This window comes from Lampetra fluviatilis, chromosome 6 (genome assembly GCF_964198595.1).
Source record: "Lampetra fluviatilis chromosome 6, kcLamFluv1.1, whole genome shotgun sequence".
Lineage (NCBI taxonomy): Eukaryota > Metazoa > Chordata > Hyperoartia > Petromyzontiformes > Petromyzontidae > Lampetra > Lampetra fluviatilis.
Window position 1 is genome coordinate 2,017,098 of NC_136280.1, and position 22,041 is coordinate 2,039,138.

The 22,041-nt window shown below is 54.2% G+C and overlaps 1 protein-coding gene across 1 annotated transcript in view; it reads left to right on the forward strand.

Annotated features, from left to right (window-relative positions):
• The first annotated feature begins 2,332 nt into the window (after positions 1-2,332).
• LOC144933020 (sodium- and chloride-dependent GABA transporter 1-like) overlaps positions 2,333-22,041 on the forward strand; it is a 56,087-nt gene continuing 36,378 nt past the window's right edge. The window contains exon 1 of the mRNA XM_078857453.1: positions 2,333-2,415. The gene's annotated coding sequence lies outside the window, so the exon portion shown is untranslated. The remainder of the gene's footprint in view (positions 2,416-22,041) is intronic.

Genomic DNA, 22,041 nt, shown 5'->3' on the forward strand with positions numbered 1-22,041 from the left:
CCAATCCGGCGGCGATGAGTCAGCGGTGGAACTTCCACATTTGCGTGGCGGGTGCGAGTACATCTGTAGTGGCATAGCGCTGGCTGCTGTCTCTCTCTCACCATTCTTATAATCACGGTGGCTAGGAGATGTTAACTACCTCGCCCGGTTTACAGGAGGTATTGGGTTCGATCCCGATCCTTACGCCTGCTGTATATGTGGAGTTTGCGGTGTCTCTCTCTCTCGGCCCGTGGCCACGTGGATTTTTCTCCGGATCCCCTGTTTTCCCTCCACATTTAGAATCAACGTGTCTTTTTTTGGAGTGTATCGTTGCTATAAATATCCACACGATAAGCCAATTCGTTGATCTATCATTTGTGGCCCAGGTCGCTTCTAAAAAACAGCTACATAGCTCGGTGGGCCTTACCTGGTGAAATAAAACAAAATGTTTGTTGAACTTCTCTCGCACGTAGCCAACCGTGGAGGGTGGCTGTGAAGGAAGGTGGAGGGTGGAGGTAGGGGGGGGCGCGTGGGCTGCTGGCTGGGATGTCGTGGAGCGGGTGGAGAGGTGTGATGCAGTGCAAGTAAGGCGGGGTGATGAGGCTAGTTGCCATGGTAATGGGGGATGAGAAGAGGAGGAAGGGGATGATGGGTGGAGGAGGAGGAGGACGAGGGACACGGGAGGGACTTTGTATGGCTGAGCGGGGTGGGAGTGGTGATGATTGGGGGGGGGGGTCGTTGTCAAGGCGACGGTGGATGGATGAAGGAGGGAGGGTGGCAGCGAGAGAGGGAGGGGGTGGGTGAGCCGTTACCATGGATACGTGGTCCCCCTCCCCCCGTCCAGCCGCGTGCTGTTGACTCAGCGTGACTTGGCACCTTTGCGCTGAGTCGCGTTATCAGCTGCAGCACCGCCAGGGCACGGCCGGTGATGATGGTGATCACGAGCCACCGTAGCAGCAGCAGCCGATTAACGCTGTTAATATGTAGCCCAAATCAATGTCACGTTGCCTTCCTGGCCCAGACAAACCTTATCTGGTGGTGGTACTTCCACATTCCTATGGCGGGGTCAGTTTAAGTATGTATGTTGAACTTCTTTCGCACCGTACGTAGCACAATCTGTACTTGTGTATGGCTCTGGGATAAGCAACCACTGTGTTGATTTTTCATAGGCTGCTCAGCGCATGGCTACAGACCCCTCCCCCCCCAAAACGCCAACCGGCCAGCAATAAACAGTACTCTTAAGAGTAGTACACTTAGGTGTGTAACTGAGAAAAACCCAACGCATTCGTACTTAACACTCCCCTTAAAGGGGTAACATTGTATATTTACAGGATCTTTAAAGGGGGCTTGCAACTTCTTCCAACATTGACCCAGCGTTAAAATGTGTGTAGATTGACTTTATGTTATCGCTTTAAAGAGTTAATGACCTGGCACTGAAGCTAAATACGGTGCTGAACTTCTCACGTATCAAAGTGAAATCGTCACAGATCCCAATGCAGGAATCGTCCGCGAAGTACGAATGCGTAGCTGGGAAACTCCTGTCACTCTATAAACTCAACTAGTAAGACAAATGTTTTACCAGGCCCTTACCTGAGCTGTAAAGCTGTTTGAGAAGCGAGCTGGCCACAATGAGAGCTCAACGAAGTGGCTCGTGAATCAGCATGTTTCTTGCTGTGGTTGTTCCACCTGATGAAGATCGCTTGTGTTGCGATCGAAACGTCGTGATTTTTTCATTTTATTTTATTTCTGCCTACGTGGCTTCACCGAACGAACCAAAGAGTATGAAGTGGCTAATCATTGGGAAATGTATAGCAGCCAAATACTCTAAACCAGTGGTTGCTTAACATTTACTGCAGCCTTGCATCCATTCTCAATCGTTACATTTGTTTTATAATGTTAATAAATACGCAGGGTTTGATGAAACAAAGTAGTTGTACTTACCTGCCCGTGCTTCATTTGTGTTTCAATTATTTACCGACTGAAACAATCTGGAATGTCTCGCACCCCCAGAAAGGGCATCTGGCACCTCCCCCCCCCAGCGGTTGCTTGCACCCCAGATTAAGAAGAGCCGCTGCTCTAAGCGCATCGTTCATTCTACATGTGGAGGGAACCCCGGATAAGAAGCCACGTGACCACGGGGAAAAAAAAGAGAGCGAGACACGCATACTCCAAACATACAGCGGGCGTCACGGTAGGAATCGAACCCACGACCTCGTGCATACCGAACCACATTCTGGGTTGAGCCTTGACGTTTCGTAAATATTTAATCCCCAGTAACCAACACACAAACTACAAACACGAATCCTCTCTCCTCCCTCCCCCCTTGTGTTCTTTATCAAGTTGTGCAATTATGGGAGGAGCAAGTGACTCCACCTGTTGGCTCAGCCCGCTGCGAAGACGTCGGCTAACATCAGTCACAGCGTGACATCTGATCCGGTAGCTGGACAAAGCAAACAACACTGACCCAGAATGGTGAAGTATGGTCAAGCAGCACCCCCACGCGCCCACCTCCGCCCACCATACCCAATAGGGCGTGGGGGAGCGGGGGGCTTTGCTTCATCCAGCAGTGGACTGACACAGAACTGACTATTACTCGTCCGTAATGATAGACTGTGTACTCTTGAAACAACACGCGATTGTGACTTTTTTTTTTAATAGTGTAAAGCAGGCGGGAGCTATGTGGAAACTTCTCGTAAAAGAATGCCTGTTAATGGACAATTGCTCACGAGTTCTCAACCGGTTGTGAGCGTTTCCGCCTTCATCGCTTACGTAAGACAACGTTAACCCAACGTTCCGTGTTTATTGAAACCACGGCCACCAAAAAAACATTGTTACTCCCATCGTCATCATCATCAATACCATTATCATCACCACTATCACCATCGCCACTACCACCATCATCACTGTCACCAGCACTATCACCATAGCCACTGCCATCATCATCACTCTCACTATCACCAGCACCGCTACCATCATTACTGTCACCACCACTAATACGACTACCACTGGTGGTGGTGGTGATGGTGGCATTAGTTGCAGTAATTTTAGTGATGGTGGTGGTGGTTTTGTTGGTGATGATGGTGGTAGTTTTGCTCGTGTTGGTGGTAGTAGTTTGTAATGGTGATGGTGGTTTTGCTGGTGGTGATGGTCGTGGTTTTGCTGGTGTTGTTGGTGGTAGTAGCTTTAATGGTGGTGGTGGTTTTGCTGGTGTTGGTGGTGGTGGTAGTAGCTTTAATGGTGGTTGTGGTTTTGCTGGTGGTGAGAGGTTTGCTGGTGTTGTTGGTGGTGGTAGCTTTAATTTTGGTGGTGGTGGTGGGTTTGCTGGTGTTGGTGGTGGTGGTAGTAGCTTTAATGGTGGTTGTGGTTTTGCTGGTGGTGAGATGTTTGCTGGTGTTGTTGGTGGTGGTAGTTTTAATTGCGGTGGTGGTGATGATGGAGCAGTAGCAGTCGTTGTGGTGGTGGGTGTGGTGGTGGTGGGTGTAGTGGTGGCGTGGACCCCTGGGCGAGGAGGCGAGGGTCAGTGCTTGACGAGGGCTCGGCGCGGGCCCTGTGAGCGGTGCGTGGGGTCACGCGGGGTCACGCGGGGTCAGGGACGCGAGTGTGGGAGCGGATATTGGGGAGGACGTGCGTCAAGGCGCGGCGGGGTGGTGACCGATGGATCGGACATTTTTTCTAAATCACTTTGTGGTGGTGCGGTTGCCATTGGTGCTGCTTGCGCTGTCAGTGAGGCCACACAAGCACAAACAACAACGCACCTCAACGCATAATAAGTAAACAAAAAAACACTGTGGCCTTAAATCGGAAAAAGTAAAAAATAGGTGGCGTTTCGGGTAACGACCCTTCTTCACAGCACACGGAGAAGCCACTCGTCCCTTCTTGCCTCTACGTGCTGTGAAGAAGGGTCATTTCCCGAAACGTCACCTGTTATGTATTTATTTTGAAGGCCACAGCATTATTGACGAATGTGATGAGTTTTCATGTATTATTGTTGTTGATGCATTCCTAAAATCACAGCAGGACACGAGACACCGCTCAATGATAATATCGACTCGACTCCCTCCACGAAAACCCAACAGTGCATCATAATGCGACTGCTGGATGAACGTCTACCCCGCGCTCGGTCGGTCACAGGGGAGCTGTTGGGCCATACTTCACAACCCTGATAAGCTCAGGACCGCCCACTGAAGTGAGTTAGGCCATAGCCGGGAGATAATTTAATTTCTCAGATATCCGAGTTCGAAATACAGCACATCGCGTGAATAACTGCACTGCCGCTCCCCGATGATTCATGGTGTCTCGCTGTGTTGCACGTGATCGCAATTACCCCACAGGTGTCTCAACCTGGTCAGCTCCACCTGCCGTACGCTCCCTCCTCCACCTGTCGCCCCGAGGTCATTGATCAACGCCACAGCGTCCGGTTGCCGACAGCACATTAAGAGGCTTAGTTTGACAATTCAAGCATTGTGGCTAACGGCGTGGGGGGGGGTAGGAAATGACTTCATGTGGTTTAAACGCGTTGAATCACGCAGAATGAAGGCCTACCTTCTTCCTCCGTGACGTCGTCACATCCCCTCTTGGTTTTCGCATCGCAGCAACACATACCTCTGATTTCGCCCTCCTCCCCCCCACCACGCACCTTCGGTGATTACACTGGTCAACACACTTTTTCTGGCATAAGCTATTCCAACGGGTTTAATGCAATTTTGGGGTGCTGATTCCAAATCTGGCATCAGTTTTTGTCTATCACATCAGGTTTTTGAGATATTAAATATTACATTTTCAATAAAAACTGCAGAAGAAAAATATTAAATACATGTGGATATCTACATAAAATTATATTATAAACACACTATCCTAAAAATACAGCACCATATTTTAACACTAAAGCAGTCACTGACTCGGACAACGAGCTAAACATGGTGCAGTAAGCCATTGTAGTATGCGCTCGTTCAGTGGAATAGAAACAGGAACACATTCCTGCGGAGGGAGCTGATTGGAACGTTGGGTTGCTCGGTCAATGACCAGGGTCAACGGCGGCGTGGTGTATTCCGCAAATATGCCCGACTGTGAGGGCGGGCACAAGCCGGCGTGAGTAGGTTAAACGTTGAGTTTTATAAGGACACCACGGGGCGACCAGCCCTCCCCACCCAGCCCCTCCCCACCCAGCCCCTCCCCACCCTCCCCACCCAGCCCCTCCCCACCGTCCCCACCCAGCCCCTTCCCACCCTCCCCAAGCAGCCCCACCCAGCCCCTCCCCACCCTCCCCACCCAGCCCCTCCCCACCCAGCCCCTCCCTCCCCACCCAGCCCCTCCCTGCACGACGGACACACTAATCCCCTGTGGGCTGGTGTAACCAGGAGGTTCCTTACCAGTAAAACGACTCGAACTTTCTCTCTCTCTCTGCTGAAGCCCTCTCGTCGTGACCAGCAGCAAACGTCGACGTTGGCGTCGAGCTCCTGAACCATATTGCTGCCATCGAACGCACGCGTAGAAAAAAATATGCATTGATTACAAACTTTATCGCCTCGGCACATCGGTCTGTCGCCGATGATAAATGGGAGAGGAGAGATGACAGAGAAGATAGGAGACGCGGGGAATGCGAGATGACAGTTGGGAGTTGGGGAAGAGAATGAGAGATAATGAGATAGCTGGGAGATGGGAGCTGCTGTCAAATAACCTCTGGAACCTCAGCATAATCAGTGTCACCGCCACCACCATCATCACCACCTCCTCCGATTAGCGCGGTTGGCTACGTACGGTGCGAAAGAAGTTCAACGTACATACAAAATCACTATTACCACCATTGCTATCACCATCATCACCACCATCGCCATCTTCATCACCGTTATCCGCACCACCACCACCACCGTCATCATCATTCTCGTCATCATCATCACCGTCACAACCATCATCACCAGCACCATCGTCACCATCATCATCACCGCCAGCGTTATCGTCCCCATCATCATCACGTTTTAGGACTTTAAAAAAATATATACTTCCACCCATTATCCGTGCCCCGAATCTTCCATACCCCCCAATCCCCCCCCCACCGCCCTCACCCCGCCGTCATCAAACCGAGCACGGGGGGGTGCCTTGCGAAATCCGTGTTGTCGATACATCTACAACGGCTGCGTTCACACGGTCCGGGTTTCCTCATGCGACAGGCGAGCTTGTGTTGATGGGGAGGGAGGGAGAGGGCGGCAGAGGGGGGGGGGATGTGTGTGTGGGAGGGGGCAGAGAGGGGGTAGGGAGTGGTGATGGGAAGGGCGTAGTCCGGTTGAAAATGATGAGAAAATAAACAGAAGTCGACAGAGTTCTGGAAAACCACAGAGCGACACGCGAACAGAGAGACGAGGCGATCGGGCGGATGCGGCAGAGAGGGTGGGGTTAGGGTTGGTGGATCACTGTGTTAAGTAGTTGTTGCTGTTGCAGACGGAGGTACTCGGAGACGGAGGTGAGTTAGGGGCTTCCGCCAGGGTTTATTAACAGGTATCACTATAAGGGTTCCCTCTTCACCCCTTCCACTATCCCCGTTCCTCCAGTGACCCCGCTTACGTCACGGGGTCTCCCTTAAATACCCTCTGAGGCGAGACGTCACGTGCACTGCCCGGCGCGTGCGACCCCACGTCCCGTGATGTCACAGCACCGGACAGCGCACGCGACGCCACCACTCTCCTCTACTCCTCTACATCACCCCCCCCCGTGAAAAAAAACAGCCGACCCGGCTGCAAGCACCCCGCAAGCGGGGCCCCACACCGGACCGAAGACCGAATATTCACGAGTTCGTGTGCCTGAAGGTATAACCGGCTGCTAGAAACTAAACCTTAGGGCAGCACGGCCCCTCAAGCAGAACAGCAACAACAAAAAACAAGACAAATAGACCCCGAAGGCCTCATCCGCCGGATAGCGCCGAACGGGCGCCAGGGGCTGGGCCCGCTGAACGGCCATCAGGGCCGTCACCGGAGCCGCATCCCCCTCGAGCGGGTATGCGCTGCTGGCCCGCTCCCCCGTATGATGTCCGTCTCCCATGCAGGTGGCCCGTCAGCGGGCAACAGGCCCACCGCCGTGGCCTCCGGTGACCGGGGGGTCTCTGTCGGCCTCACTCGGGAGGGGCCTGGGGGCACACACACAGGTCGGACGTCACCTCCGTCAGCGAGACCCGGCCGGTCAGGCACGCCGGACACATCATCAGCCGGCCGCTCCGGAATTGGGGGTGGATCCCCCAGGGTAGATGGAACATAACGTTTGAGCCGGGACGGGTGCACTATCCACTGCCGGCGACCGAACCGAATCCGGACGCATTGCGGCCGGCGGACCTCCACAACCTCCACAGGGCCCTGCCAAGGGCGATGCAATTTGGCCGATGTGCCAACGGGGACCTGGGGACAATGCAGCCACGCTTTTTGACCCGCTATCCACGGGAGGCCAGCTGCCTGGTGTTTGGGCAGCCGCTCATTAGCCGCCTGCCGGCTTGCGGAATTCTCGGCAGCGGCCTGTCGCGCCTCGCGCAGCCGGTCAAGCGCGACCTTCAAAGGGGTCGGCACCGCCGACCCCTTCTTGGAGGAGCCAACGTCCATCTGGACGTGCACCGGGGGCTCCGGTTCCCTACCGTACATCAAATAAAAAGGCGAAAATCCCGTGGAGGCATGAGGGGCCAACCGATACGCCGCCAAGACCCCCGGGACGAACAGGTCCCAGTCAGACTGGGACGTGTTCACCTGGTGGCACAGCATGGACGTAAGGGTGCGGTTCAAGCGCTCTACCATCCCGTCTGACTGGGGGTGGTAGGGCGAGGTGCGGATTTTCTTGGTGCCAAGGAGGTCGCACACCTCCTTGAGCAACCTAGACGAGAAATTCCGCCCCTGGTCAGTCAACAATTGTTCCGGCGCGCCCTTGTCAAACACGTACCCCTGGACGAAGGCCTCGGTGATAGAAGAGGCCAACTGATCGACCAAAGGCCATGCCATGGGCCAACGTGTGAGGTACTCAACGCCCACCAAGAGGTATTTGTGGCCCCGTTGGGATGCAGGGAATGGCCCCAAAATGTCGAGCGCCACGAGCTCATTAACGCGAGAAACCCGGATGGACTGCAGCGGGGCCCGGTCCCGGACAACTGGGGCCTTCCTCCGCGCGCAGTCGTGGCAACCCTTTAAAATCAGTGCCACGTCACCTTCAACACCCGGCCAGTAATAGTCCCGCTTAAGGGTCAATAAGGTCTTGTGGTAGCCAAGGTGCATAAGCTTCTCGTGAATGGCTCGGGTTAATTTACCACGCAGGCTAGTGGGCACAACCACACAATAGCGTTCCAATTGGGCATCCCAACGCATGAGTAGTCCGTCATGCACGGCGATCTCCGGGGCAGCCGACGAAGCTGAGCTCCGGGCCTTATGTCCGACACGGCGCCGTAGCTTCAGCAGAGAGGAATCCTCCATCTGCAAGCCGGACCATACCTCCCGGGGAAGTCCAAGGCCGAAATCCGCGGGCGACGCCGCACCTGGAGGGGTGTCCGCCTCGGCCGACGCGACCAACTGGGCCGCGGCGTCCCCTGGGGCCTTGCAACGGCTAGAGCCCAGGGCGCAAGCACACCCACCGCCTGCCGGCAATCGGGATAAACCGTCCGCATTTCCATGCTGTGTCCCCTTCCTGTGGATTACATCAAAGGGGTAATCCTGGAGCACTTCGAGCCAGCGAGACAGCTGACTCGAGGGCTGACTAATCTTCAGCGAATATTGCAGGGCCGCGTGGTCGGTTCGGACCGTAAACAGCCTACCGTACAAATATGGTCTATACAACTGAACAAAATAAACTATGGCCAAAAGTTCCCTCCGGGTCACACAATATCGCTGTTCCGTCGAGGACAGAACGCGACTGCCATAGGCTACCACCCTCTCAACCCCGTCGACCACCTGGGCCAGGACAGCCCCAATTCCCGTGTCGCTGGCATCGGTATCGAGCAGGAAGGGTTTCGTAAAATCCGGGTACCCCAAGGGCGGCGCATCCGCCAAGGCCGTGCGAAGCGCCGCAAAAGCCGCCTCCTCCTCCGCGCCCCAGTGAAACCTTTGGCCTTTGGCGGAAAGGGCGTGCAGTGGCTTCGCAATGGTCGCAAAATCGCGGACAAACCGGCGATAGTACGATGCGAAGCCAACGAAGCTACGCACCTCCGCGACAGATGTGGGAGTCGGCCACGTCCGGACACAAGCCGTTTTATCCGGGTCCGTGGCGACACCTGACGTGCTAACAATGTGTCCCAAATACCTCACCGATGGTTGTAGCAAGTGGCATTTCTGGGGTTTGAATTTCAAGCCAGCAGCACGCACTTTGACGAACACCGCCTCAAGGCGTTGCAAGTGCTCGCCAAACGTACGGCCAAAAACAATAACGTCATCCAAGTAGATTAGACAAGACTCCCACTGCAGCCCCGCCAAGACCATCTCCATGAGACGCTGGAAGGTGGCCGGGGCCGAATGGAGACCCATAGGAAGCCGATTGAACTCGAACAACCCCTGGGGTGTGCGGAACGCTGTTTTGGGTCTAGAGGCCTCATCCAGTGGCAATTGCCAGAAGCCGGAGAGCAAATCTAAAGTCGAAAAGAACCGCGCGCCCGAGAGGGCGTCCAGGGAATCATCCATGCGAGGCAATGGATATGCATCAGCCACCGAGATCTTGTTCAATCTACGAAAATCGACGCAGAACCGGAGACTCCCGTCCCGTTTCTTGACTAGCACAATGGGGGCACCCCAAGGGCTAGTAGATGGGGAGATGATGTCCGCCGCCAACATTTCCTCGACAGCCGAGCGGACATGATCTTTTTCCGCTGGGCTAAAGCGGTGGGAATTAAGTCGTATAGGGGCTGCGTCGCCCGTGTCTATGTGGTGGTCCAAAAGAGTAGTGCGACCCAGATCAAACTTACTTTGGCTGAATACATCGGTGAACCGCTCGATGAGGTCGCGGAGTTGCCGACGTTCCCCGGAGGACAACGAGGCATTCTCGTCGCACAACGTGGCAATCCATGATGCGTCGGGGTCCCCCGTGCGCATCACGCCCGCCACGACCCCTCCATCCGGGGCAGCGCTCTCGGGTGGAGGAGCCGGGGTCGCGTGTGCCAAAACGGCGCCGGCCGGGACTACGACCGGCAAGGGTCCCGAATTGAGGACCTGCAAAAAAAGGTCCTGGCCCCCCGACACGGCTGTCAAGGCGCCCACCAACCCCTTCGTCCTTGAAAAGTAGCTTGACGGAGACAGGAGGATACCCGTCTCCGTGGAGCCCATTTCGAGCGGTTTGCGCAACCTAAGGGGTATCAGGATTTGTGACGCCGGTGGTACGGTCACCGGCACTTTATTCAAGGCCCGTACACCGGCGACCAAGGGAGACAGGACGGTAGGCGATTGTAGGAATTTCAGCCGCCTCCCTGACGGCATTTCCACACAGCCCTGGTCAACGAGAATTCGGATGGGCATCCTAGACAAAAAGTCGGTCCCCAAGAGGCATGGCACTGCCAAGGTCCTGGAGACCAAAATCGGCCCGGCCAACTCAATCTCGTCAACCCGAACCGACGCTACAACGTGGCCCAAGATGCCCAAACTGCCGCCGTTCGCGGCGACACAAGCCCCGCGAACCGGCCTTAACGGACCCACGCTGCGGGGTAGCAGCCCAAAAATGGCCTCCGAAATAATGGTGGCCGATGCCCCCGTATCCACCAGGAGGCGAACGTGCACCCCTTGCACATATCCTGCCACCGCTGAGGAGCCGGCAGCTGCCGCCACCATCCTATGCGCAAGTGCATCCCAGTGGCGGGTCTGTCTGGGCCATTGAGGGGTGATGACAATGGTGCACCCGACCCTTCGAGGACAACCCCATGACGATGGGTCCTAGCCCCGCTAGATGCATGAGGTGAAGGGAGCGGCCGCGCAGATGATGCGTCGCGACTCGCCTGGGGCCCCGGACCCGATGCCAAGGAGGGTCTAGGAGAAGGTGGAGTCCCTTTTCCAAAGGCCCCCGGGGCATTCCGGCAGCCCCGCTCAATGTGGCCCCGCTGACCACAGCGGAAGCAGGCCACCGTGTCCGCCTCCTGTGGACGGGAAGGTCCCGGCCGCCCCCGCTGCTCCGGACGGCGACCACCCGCCCCCCTTCCTCGACGATCGGGCACCGCCAGGGCCGCGAGGGTGTCCACCCCCTGAGAGGTGACCCCCCCGTCCGGCGCCGGGACCCCCGCACACGCCGCCATCTGAGGCCGTTGGCGGAGGGAGAGGTGCGCCTGAATGTTTTCGGCGACCGCCAAGGATGTGATCTGCCGATCATTGTTGATCGACAGAGCAATTCCTAGCTCCCTTGCCAGGTCAAGCAGCTTCCCCAAGGCCATAGAATCAAGTGCCCTGCCGTACAGGTCAGGGTATGCAGCCTGTGCCAGGGCCAGGAGCGAGCAGCGGAAGGCCAGCGGCAGTTCCCCCTCCTCCCGCCGCCGCAATGAAAACTTTAGCTGCGCGGTGGATGGCGGCTCAAAAACGTTGGCCATTTGGATATAGGCCGCCGGGAGTGTAGCCCGATTGGCCGGATGGATGGACTTGAAGGCCTGCAGAGCCCTTTCGTCCAAGCAGGTCGGAAGCGCCGGCAAGGCCTCCTCCATGGACCAGCCGACCGACATGTATGCCGCGTCGAACCGGTCCTGGAAGGCCGACCAGTCGCCTCCTTGCGCGACAAACGGCGCAACGTCGGGTAACCGGCGCTGCCATTGGCCGCGCGGCGCCGCGAGGTGTGGAAGCCAAGCGGCACCTGCGGGCCACCCGGCGGACGCGACGTGGTGCGGCGGTGGCAGCATTGCGGCTCCCGCGGGCCACGCCGAAGACGCGGAAAGGTGCGGTGGTGCTGCGGCTCCCATGGGCCACGCCGTAGGCGCAGCGAATTGTGGCTGAGTTGCGGCCCCCATGGGCCACGCCGTAGACGCAGCAAAGTGCGGCTGAGTTGCGGCCCCCATGGGCCACGCCGTAGACGCAGCGAAGTGCGGCTGAGTTGCGGCCCCCATGGGCCACGCCGTAGATGCAGCGAGGTGTGAAGGCACCTGCGCTTTCGCGACCCACCTGTCAGCGGCGGCGTACGAAGCCACGGCGTCGTCCCGCAACGCGGCGAGGGACCACGGCGTTGCCGAAGACGCGGCGGTATAAATCGGGCCTGCAGCGGCCCCCGCGGCCCACCCCGCCGGCGCAGCGAGGTGCGGGACAGCGGCCGTAGCCGCGGCAACCTCTCGCGACGCAGCGAGGCACCACGGAGTTGCGGCCTCCCCGGGCCACGCCGAAGACGCGGCGGTATAACACGGAGCTGCGGCTGCCCCCGCGGCCCACCCCGCCGGCGCAGCGAGGTGCGGGACAGCGGCCGCAGCCGCCGCAACCTCTCGCGACGCGGCGAGGCACCACGGCGTTGCAGCCTCCATGGGCCACGCCGAAGACGCGGCGGTATAACACGGAGCCGCGGCGTCATCCATGTCAAGGGACGCAGGCACGGCGAGGTGCAGAGCCGCGGCATCGCCGGTGGCCGGCCCCGTGAGCGCAGCGACAGGTGGAGCCGCGGCAGCACCCGCGGCCCATTCCGGCGGCACGGCGATGTACGGGGCAGCGGCAGCTGCCGCTGCCCACCCCGGCGGCCCGGCGAGGACGGCACGCGCGTACTTACCCGGGGCCCCCCCGGCGGGCGCAGCTTGATGTAGAGCCGCGTCGTCGCCGGCGGCTGGTCCCGCAGGAGCGGCGTGCCGAGACACCCCGGCCGCGTCAGTGTAGAGACGCGGCGTCGCGGTCGCCATGGCAGCACCCGCGGCCCATTCCGGCGGCACGGCGATGTACGGGGCAGCGGCAGCCGCCGCTGCCCACCCCGGCGGCCCGGCGAGGACGGCACGCGCGTACTTACCCGGGGCCCCCCTGGCGGGCGCAGCTTGATGTAGAGCCGCGTCGTCGCCGGCGGCTGGTCCCGCAGGAGCGGCGTGCCGAGAAACCCCGGCCGCGTCAGTGTAGAGACGCGGCGTCGCGGTCGCCATGGCAGCACCCGCGGGCCATTCCGGCGGCACGGCGATGTACGGGGCAGCGGCAGCCGCCGCTGCCCACCCCGGCGGCCCGGCGAGGACGGCACGCGCGTACTTACCCGGGGCCCCCCCGGCGGGCGCAGCTTGATGTAGGGCCGCGTCGTCGCCGGCGGCTGGTCCCGCAGGAGCGGCGTGCCGAAAAACCCCGGCCGCGTCGGTGGAGAGACGCGGCGTCGCGGTCGCCATGGCAGCCATGTCCGCCGGCCGCCGCGTCGCAGCCGTAGTAGCGGCCGCATACGTCTCCCGAGCCAACATGGCCGCCGCGGATTGCGTCGCAGCCAACATGACGGCCATTTCCGGTGGAGCGGTCGCTGGGAAAACGGCGGCGCTTTCAACGTTGGCAGTTGACAGTTGCTCCCGTCTCGAGTGCGGGGCGGTTGGCTGCGTCCGTGCCTCCACCTCGGCCAACCTGACGGTCAGCTGCCCCACCGCCTGCAGGAGCTGGTGCAGCAGAGCTGCGGGGACGCTTTCCGTCTCTGGCGGCGGCGGTGAGCTGGCACTCCCCGCAGCCGAATCCTCCCGCTCCGGCCCGCTCGTTTCCATGGGGACCGTCACCGGGGTCCCGGGCTCCGGGGTCACTGCTGGAGCCTCCTCTCCGCCTTCGGCACCCTCCAAGTCATGTGCCGGTGGGTTCTTACGCCGTGCGCCCGCTTTTGACATGTTGGCGACGGTGTAAACTTCTGACACCAGTTGTTAAGTAGTTGTTGCTGTTGCAGACGGAGGTACTCGGAGACGGAGGTGAGTTAGGGGCTTCCGCCAGGGTTTATTAACAGGTATCACTATAAGGGTTCCCTCTTCACCCCTTCCACTATCCCCGTTCCTCCAGTGACCCCGCTTACGTCACGGGGTCTCCCTTAAATACCCTCTGAGGCGAGACGTCACGTGCACTGCCCGGCGCGTGCGACCCCACGTCCCGTGATGTCACAGCACCGGACAGCGCACGCGACGCCACCACTCTCCTCTACTCCTCTACAACTGCATGAATGCTGTGAAACTCCCTTCCCGTGGGCGTCGAGGAGGCGTTATAACCCTGGATCGCCAGGATAAATCAGTACAGTACAGCAAGCGGACTAACTAATCGCCATCTGTTTCCATCTGTACGGGGGATAGAGTGTTGTTTCCCCCTCGCGCAAGGCGTGGGTTTCTCCGGGTGCTCCGGTTTCCTCCTCCCACGTGGTATAAGAAACGCAACTCGTGATTAATTGGGGGCTGCAAACAAAGCGTCATAGGACTCAGTGTGGCCATCCTTGGTAAATAAATTAGCAAACAAGTAAAATAAAAGGTAGGCGGAGAGGTAGGGCTATTTATAGAGGCTCGTTCAGGACTGTTGATGTTGACGTAATTTTTTCAGGGCCGTCTCGTATTCATCACATACATTGCAGCTTTAGAAATATTGAAGGGGTTTTTTTTTACCGAATTCGGGAAAAACTGGCTCTCCTTCTTGTTTGCGTTGCCGACCCCTGGGTGAGGGGCAGGGCTGGCGTTGGTGTGGCTATGCCATTAGGGTACGGTCGGAAAAGTGCGAAAGATGCGTATGTGACCGACTTTTCCATGGCAATCAAAACCAAAACATCTTGCAATCCTTGGAGCTGGGATCTCTTTTTTAATCGACTTACATACTCGTCAACCAAGATCAAGGCACTGCTGCTTGAATCCGAAACCATTTTTTTTAATGTATTAAAGTGCAGCCAGTTTTGAGGTTTTGTTCCGTTTTAGCGCACGATGGCATCAGTATGTGACTGAGTTTTGCATGGCAATCAAAACCAAAACATTTCGTAATCCTTGGAGCTGGAACCTTTTTTACTCGAATTACGTCATCGTCAGCCAAGATGAATGATTGCTGGATGAAGTCCTCTGGAATCCGAAACCACGTTTAATTTTTGTTTAATGTGCAGCCAGTTTTGAGGTTCCGTTCCGTTCTGGCGCACGACGGCACCAGCGATGTGGTTGAGGAGCGCACGATGCCAAAGTCGCGGTCTGCTGCTAGCCACGACGAAAGGGCTTCAGCAGAGAAAGAGAGTTCGTGTAACTTCGCTATTCCTCCTCCTGTGTTGAAGGAGTGCACACCTACAGCGGTTGAGTTGGTCGCGTTCAGACCACCAAACTTATAGTTTACTTCTTTGTGCAAGAAAGCAACACTTTCATCCCACAATTAGTGATGAGTTATGATTATTATACCACGCGGCATGATACCGGAGCATCCGGGGAGGGGGCAACACTCCTATCGCCGTATAGATGGAAAACAGATGGCCAGTAGAGAAAATTTTAAATCATCAGTGTTTGGTGATCGACCAACCCTCGTTGCTGTCTCCACAGTGCTGGGTTACAGGCAGCCACGTGGGGCAGCATTGCCACCCTTCGTATAATGCCTTCCTTTATGCGTATACATTTACAATACATTAATTCTAGATTTGAAGCTTTCGTGACTGCAAGGATTCATATTCTTAGGCTTTTTCGGTAAAGTCACGTAGGTAAAACATTAAAATTGATAAAAGTAAAATAAAATAAAAATCACGACGTTTCGGAGGCAACGCAAGCTTTCGGAGGCAACACAAGGCTTGTTTTACCATGTTTAGTTGTTTCTTCTATTTTCACACTATTGTTATGTAGGCCAGGTTTAGTCACAAACCGTACCTCTCCATAACAAAGGCTCACCCTTCTAAGCCTCACCTTACCATATGAATAAAAAGTGTGCCGTACTTGGCCCTTCCCCCCTCTCCAACCATTATATATACGGAGTGGTAGCTCTTGCAATCTCTCATTTACTTGATACAGTTGTCGTGGCTGTGACGGTTCCACCTGAAGACGAAAGCTTGTGTTGCCTCCGAAACGTCGTGATTTTTATTTTATTTTACTTTTATTAATTTTAATGTTTTACCTACGTGACTTTACCGAAAAAACCTAAGGATATGAATATTTCCAATACATATTTATTTATTTTGGTCAATTCGCAGTCCTTTCACGGCCACCATCCCCGCCACTTAACAGCAACATCAGCGGCAACCTTGGCTCTTCTGTCGTTCTCTGCGGAGTAAACTCCCCACGATGTAACCGACGCACGGGCCCCAGCTGCGCCCGCGGCCCTTGCAAGGGCCACTCCCATCCTGTAATCTTGTTCCTCCACCTTCTGGCCGCAGGTGCCCATAGGAATGCTCTGCTCTCTTAACCACCACCCTCCGTTGTTTTAGAACCGGCTGAGACCCCCCACCGCACTCCCTCCGCCCACCCACTCCCGCACGCCCCCAGCCTTTGGCCACAATATTTTTTTTAAAATAGAATCATTCTTCTTCTTGGTTCTTTCGGTAAAGTCACGTAGAAGGGAAGTAATAAAATAATAAAAATAAAACATAATAAAATAAAATATTTGTATATTATATTATTATATTATTTTATATTATTTTATTTTAAAAAATAAAATAATAAAAATAAAACATAATAATATAAAATATTTTTATATTATATTATTATATTATTTTATTTTATATTATTTTATTTTATTATGTTTTATTTTTATTATTTTATTACTTCCCTTCTACGTGACTTTACCGAAAGAACCAAGAAGATGAATCCCTGCAGTCACGAAAGCTTTAAATCGAAGAATAATTCTTATTTTCAATTACTACCACTTGTTTACCCAGGAAAGCCTCACTGAGTCTCGTGACCCTTTTATGAGGAGGGCCCTGCCAACGTTTATTTATTTATTGTACTGTACACTCTTAACTGATTAAGGTAATTTGCAGGGTCATTGATTTAAAAAAATATAATTTGGACCGTGATGCCGGCACACAGTGAAACGTAAATTGTTGCGAGTGACGTCGCTGGATCTTTGACGTCAAATTTAGTATTTGGATGGGTAACCATCCCAGGGCTTACATTTCAACCGGGTCTGGTCTCCGTAGGCGACCCATAATATATTTCCGTACCTGGCACACCACAGTCAGTGTCTATAACCATTGTTCTCTCTGTGACTGTGACTACTATTACCGGTCATGTGCCGCCAACACCAACCTCGTAGCAACCCAGAAATACACGAATTACTTATTGAGTGGTGAGTCTAGGAATCTCAATCTCTCTATACATGACTGTGCCTCTCTGTGAGAAGCGGTCCTGGGCCTCCCCAAGATCGAGTGAGTAACCGGCGCGGTGTCTGTAAAATATCGCCACCGGTGAGACAAAAGTGGCCGGGCATGGTTGCCGGTTACCCACCCCCCTCGTTTTCCCATGCCGGCCTTCAAGTGGTGCTCGCTAAGTTCAAGTTCATTTATTAGGTATAGCCCTGTGAGCCATTCGGCTCTTGAATCGGGTGCAACCGCAACAAACAAAAAAAACAAAAACATGAACAAGAAATATCTTAAAGTGAATATGTGACTAAGTGCAAACAGAAAATCCAAGAAAAGACAGCTAAATATTGCAGAAAAAAACACCGTACACCAACGCTGTGTGCAAAAATCCCAGTGGGATGCAAGTCAAACAACAAGAACATCCATAAGACAACTTAGATTAAGGCCATCAGTCTAACTCTGTACTACAACAAACAAACATGGCTAAACCAATACACTTTTCGAAATCACCAAAATAAAGCCATGAAAGCAATGAAAAAGCAATCATAGGAACTGTGACGGAATTTTCACAATAAATGGCATAAACATGTACTACCAAAACCACCCTTCGTATAAGCACTTGTCCCAAAAATGATGTTAAGGCTATACGGGGGATCTTTGTCTTGTTGTCTATGCAAGCCTTTGTAGTCGATACGTGAGCCCCAGCTTAGCAGAACGCGACGGCTTTGCACACCTCATTAGCTGGGCATTCATGTGAGGCTGAGGACGCATTACTCAGCGCGTTTAGCATAGACACAAAGATAAAGATCCCCTGTAAAGTCTCAACAGGCGAACAGGGCAAGTTATTGTCACCAAGCTCCTATGAAATTACTCAATCGGAAGGAGAAATAGCAATCATCCGTTTGCAACCCCCACCCCCATCGTACTGCGAAGAAAACGCGATCTAACTAAAAAAAAACCTATATTATCACTGGTCAGCAAAAAAAATTCTGGCCTGGACTTTTGCAGCTGTTATGGACTAATTTCAGGGTGGTGATTCCAAATCTGATCTCAGATTTGCTCTATCACATCTCATTTTATGCTATCGGCATACCCCATTTTCATTGATTTACCCGAAATTAACTCTGTCACTTATGATTGCAAGTCGTTGCGAGTCAGTGCCTGCTTTAATGTTAAAACATGGTGCTGTATTTTTAGGATAGTGTGTTTATAATATCATTTTATGTAGATATCCACATCTATTTAATATTTTTCTTCTGCAGTTTTTATTGAAAATGCAATATTTGATATCTCAAAAACCTGATGTGATAGACAAAAACTGATGCCACATTTGGAATCAGCACCCCAAAATTACCTTAAACACGTTGGAATACCTGATGCCAGAAAAAGTTTGTTGACCAGTGTTATGGATGATATTCGTCGCGAAGGCCTACGCGTTGAACAGGTTTCTCTTTAACAAGAGTCAAGACCCTCAGGGAGGTTTTCCTGGGTCTCCCCTCAGGCCGAAAGGCGCATTGATTAATGCTGTGGTCAGGACCACACCCGGCCGCATTAATACTTACTATACTACATTTTTTTATTTTACCAAGTAAATCCCACCGAGCTATATAGCTCTTTATCAGAAGCGACCTGGTCACAAATGATACTTCAATGAAGTGGCTTATCACGTGGGCATGTAGAGCAGCACGATTCTAAATGTGGAGGGAAAAAACCGGAGGACCCGGAGAAATATCCACGCGACTACGGGGGAGAGAGAAAGTGAGACACCGCAAACTCCAAATATAGAGCAGCAGGCGTCAGGGTCGGGATCGAACCCACGACCTCCTGTATACCAGGCGAGGTAGTTAACATCTCGCCACCGTGGCACCCACTGCCCAGTGCTCGTGTTTTACAACACGGCACCACGTGCCCCACGTAAGGCTGAGTCGACCTCGGGAAGGCTGGGGACCGGTTCTGATATCATTCGCCACTGATTGTTTTGGCGGTGGCTCACACGTTATCGTGCACACACATCACCCCACAACAGCCGCCATTCTCCACATAGTGACGATGACGTTACCACAGCGATTGCGCCAAGCTCGTTGCACTTCGAGGCCACCGCGTGTGGCGTCAAAGGCTCGCTTGGCAGGTGGTCACTTCGCTAGATCTTCGTTGACCGATAGCACCCATAACACACATTAACCCGTTACAATGCCGGATATTGAACCACAAATGCCCGTGTAGAATGTATAGGCTGTTGGGGAACACGACACCCGAGGAGGGGGTGATGTGGCTCGGACTACGCGTGGCCGCCTTTATCTTCCCAATGCTGATGTTTACCCAGGCCAAACGTTAGCATGTGGTTGGACCAACATTGGCCCAACGCTGCGTGTTTACTGGGTACACACCGCACCAGGTAATACATTTTGAGGCTAAATCGATCTAGGGGAGGACCGTGATCAGTCAATGAGCCATGGGCGGGAATCGAACTCGGGTGGCCGAGTTCTTAGAGCAGTGTGGGGGTGTCCCTTATGCGACACGACCGCTCACCACAAAAACAAAGATCCCCCTTATAGCCCGAACAGAATTTTGGGACAATTGCTGTTCGCGAGCACCTATGAAGGCCATCAAGCACCACGCTCTGCCGCTTGTCTCCGTAGTGGTGATGTTTACTTATCTGAGGCTGAGTCGACCTAGGGGAGGCCCAGTGCAAGTTCAGATATTCGTCACCGGTGTTGGCGGTGAGCGCGAATCGAGCTCGGGTGTCGGGGTTCGTAGCGCAAGAGCCTCCATTCACCACTAAGTGGTGGTGATGTCACCACGACGCCTGAAGTGTCGATGACTCGCTTACAAACGTGGAAAATTTTAAGACAAAGATCTCCCGTGTCGCCTTAACAGACTGTTGGGGCAAGTGCTGTTAGCGAGTAGCGCCTATGAAGGCCGGCACGGCACACGAGGGAGATGTGTGGCCAGCACCACGCCCGGCCGCCTTTGTCTCCCTCGTGGCGATGATTTAACGCACCGCACCAGGTACTCAGTCGACCTAGGGGAGACCCCAAGGACCGGTTCAGATAATCGTCACCGGTGTCGGCCGTGAGCGGGAACCGAACTCGGGGTCATAGCCGGGATTCGAAGTCCGAAGTGCGCTAACCTCCACTAAGCTACCGCTCCCCCACAATTGGCACGAACTCGCGCCTGCCCCAACTGCCCCACTCCATCTCTGCAGAACCAAGGGTGGCACATTCGGGTTTTTTACAATCGGGTTTAATTGTCTTTTTATATTAAACCCGATCATCTGAGATTGGGAGAAATCCGGTTTAATTGGTTCTAATTGCAGAACCGCACTTCGCCAACTTCTCAACGATGGGCTTCATCCATTCCAAGCTCAGGAACTCACTGGCGATGCCCACGATTGTGGAGGAGAAGCTCGTGTTCATCAAGACCAACCTGCCCGCCGCATTCTACGACTACCCCGTGCCCGACGGCCCCGAGTACGATGATAGCAGCACCGACGAGGAAGCAGCCTAAGCCTTGGATCAGAGTTTCGTATTCATTAAACCAGGTTTTAATTCCCCGAAATCGGGTTTAATTTTAGTAAAGAAAAAACCCGATGCCTGCCGCTGGAAAAATCGGGTTTTTTTCACCCATGGGCAGAACAAACAACGCTCTCGCAAGCACGTCTACCGACGGCGGAACTTGCCCAATCATCCTCTCCAGTCCCTGTTTTGAGCTCATTTTTCGAGAGCGCCCTTCGTAAGCCCCCGCGCAAGAGAGAGAGCACGCGGGGACTCAGCGAACCGAGAAGAGGGTGGCCGGGAGGGTTTGTGGATGTAGTGGGGAGGGCATTGGGGGTCAAGAGCATTGCCACTGCGGGTGTCTGGGCGAGGGGTCTGGACACCCCGTAACAATTGCCCCATATAAGAGACGTTTGTGAACTTTTGGGTTACAATTATTATTTTTCTCCCTTCAGCAAAGTCACGGCTTGCATTGTAAATAGATGTCAATTCAGCTGACGACAAAAACATGTTGAATACACAGCCGCGGGCACGACCCGTGTACTCACACGCATCAGCGGTGAGTCAGCAGCCAAAGGTTTGCTCAAACAACCACCGTGACTTACACGGTGGGGCGGCGTGGGGTGGGGGGGGTCATCCAGCAGTGGATGGCCAAAAGGGGTGGTGATTTTTTGTATATTCTTAACATATCCAGGGGGAGCCACGCTAACTTGCTACATTTGGGTTTCTATTTCATATATATTTTCAGCCTATTAATGACTTGTTTATGCGGAGACAACCCACCGACGCACGAGGGGCAAACACTCTATCCCCGTACAGATGGAAACAAGACGGAGATGAGTCCACTTGCTTTACTGCTTTCTCTACGCCCCACAGGAAGGGAGTTTCACAACATCCATGTGTGATCCACAAACCCTAACCCAGCACTGGAACACAGGCCACGTGCAGCATAGGCAACACCGCACAGCTGACTGAACGGTATTATGATTTCAGTATTGGCTTAATGTGACGTGGAAAAACTCACGTGGATATTAACAGCTTCATGATGACTACCGTATCACACTTTACGTGCAGCTCCTTGATCAATCCACTGCTGGAATGAAGAACTTCTCCGCGCCATGTCAGTGTTGGGTTGGTGAAGGAAAGGTTGCCCAAGGACCTGTTCCGATATCGCCATTTGCCACCGATGTTCGCCTTGGTTGGGAATCAAACTCCGGGTCGCCGCGTTAGTCGATTGAGTTCGCTGACCAAAGTGAAACCGTTGCTCAACCACAGTGTGGACAACGTGATTTACTGTCTGCATCTTTTTTTATTGATATTAATCGATGGTCTAGTGAGGTAATTAATCGGACCGTGGCTTTTAATGTTCCGTGTGATGACCAAATCCCCGAAGGTCCGTTGTGCTTCTTGTCGGCACAATGCGGAGATACGAGTGGGG